This window comes from Aotus nancymaae, unplaced genomic scaffold (assembly GCF_030222135.1).
Source record: "Aotus nancymaae isolate 86718 unplaced genomic scaffold, 86718_ANA_hifiasm-v0.15.2.pri h1tg000003l, whole genome shotgun sequence".
Lineage (NCBI taxonomy): Eukaryota > Metazoa > Chordata > Mammalia > Primates > Aotidae > Aotus > Aotus nancymaae.
Window position 1 is genome coordinate 17,394,929 of NW_026988414.1, and position 1,951 is coordinate 17,396,879.

Below are 1,951 nucleotides of genomic sequence, written 5' to 3' on the forward strand. Positions count from 1 at the left end.
GGAGGCTGCAAGCAAAGGAGAGGGGAGAAGAGTCTTGCTCACTCACTCCTGTTTGCCTGCCGATCCTCTCAGTGTTTCCATAGCAACAGCCCTTCCTCCCGGCACTAGGAGTTGGTTCCAGTTTCCAGCCCTCCCAAAGCCAGCCTTATTGCACCTCCCGTGAGGTGCCTGTACCAGTTGAGCAGCTCCCCCCTCTTCAGAGATCTGGGTACCAGCTCTGTGTGGCCAGCCCTGCCTCTAAGTTGCTAGGCTCTGATCGTCCCAATTTCCCTTCATTCCCCCAAATCCAGGGGTGGCCTTTGCTTAGGATTGATCTTTCATTCCTGCAGTTAACCCTTAGTGTTTCCTGACTGTTCTCATTTGACTTGTCAGTCCTCTAGTGTTCATGAAAACAATTTCCTATATTAAATCCTCTCTGTTGAAGTCATAGTGTGGTTTCTGTTTTCCTGATGCTAATGTCCCAGATGGGAGTGCCAATAGGAGCCTGGGTTTTGGAGTAATGGTGCAGGGCAGAGTCTTAGCCAACCTGCAATGGACGTGTAGTTGAGTGAGAAATAAATCTTTGCGGGGTGACCCACCAAGATTTCTGGCATCATTTTTTTTTTTTTTTTTTTTTAGTGCTCTACACATTCAGAGAAACTTCTCTAGTAACAAACTACAGAAATGATCCCTGAAAGTATAGTCTTCGGGTCACTTTTTTTTTTTAATGTGGCATAATCTAGCATAGTTTGATTAATACAGAAGTCACAAATGTCACATTCCCACCTGGGGCCCTAAGGAGAGGATTCGATTCTCACCCTATACCAGTAGGCAGAGAGTGGCATCCAGGGCAAGTCATGCTCTGACAATTTTACAAATATTCCAAAGTCTGGACGCATTTTGCTGTGTTTGAGATTGAGTAAAAGAAGAAAAGAGCCTAGGGCTTAGGTGTGAATATTTTTATTATGTAAAGAGTTCTTATAAGTAAATAAAAGACAAAGACTGCTGTAGAAAAATGAACAAAGGTATGTATGGAAAAATGCTCAATTTTTTCAGTAATCAAAAAACATTTTTTTTAAGAGTCAAGGTCTCACTATGTTACCAGACTGGCCTCAAACTCCTGGGCTCAAGTGATCCTCCCACCTCAGCCTCCTGAGTAGCTGGGACAAAAAACAAATATTAAAGTCATGTAATACCAATATTAGGATTGAATTGTGTCTTCCTCTGCCAAAGAAAGTGAAAAAGATATGCTGATATCCTAACCCCCAGTATCTTAAAACGTAACTTTATTTGGAAATATGGAAATAGGGTCATTGCAGATGTAGTTAGTTAAGATGAGATCATACTGGAGTAGAACTGGCTCCTAATTCAACATACTGGCTTTAATTTTTTTTTTTTTTGATATGCAGTTTTTCTCTTGTTGCCCAGGCTGGAGTGCAGTGGCACGATCTCAGCTCACTGCAACCTCTGCCTCCCAGGTTCAAGAGATTCTCCTGCCTCAGCCTCCCAAGTAGCTGGGATTACAGGCATATGCCACCACACCCTGCTAATTTTTGTATTTTTAGTAGAGATGGGCTTTCACCATGTTGGTCAGGCTGGTCTCGAACTCCTGACCTCAGGTGATCCACCCATCTCGGCCTCCCAAAGTGCTGGGATTATAGGTTTGAGCCACTGCACCCGGCCAATGGGTGTCTTATAGGAAGCTGGCCTTGTGAAGATAGGTACACTCAGGGAGGAAGCCAAATGACAGTGAAGGCAGAGATTGGAGTAATGCAGCTGCAAGCCAAGGCTCGCCAAAGATTACCAGCAAGCCACCAGAAGCTAGGAAGACACCTGAAGCTAGAAAGACACAAAGAATGATTTCCCTGCAGGTTTCAGAGGTGGGATGGCCCTGCTGCTACCTTGCGTTTCGAATTCTAGCCTCCAGAACTGTGAATAAATTTCTGTTATTTTCAGCAAACAGTTCATGGTA

The 1,951-nt window shown here is 44.1% G+C and overlaps 1 pseudogene; it reads right to left on the minus strand.

Moving 5' to 3' along the window:
• Positions 1 to 609: 609 nt before the first annotated feature.
• Positions 610 to 686, minus strand: LOC135277485 (small nucleolar RNA U3; annotated as a pseudogene).
• Positions 687 to 1,951: the final 1,265 nt, after the last annotated feature.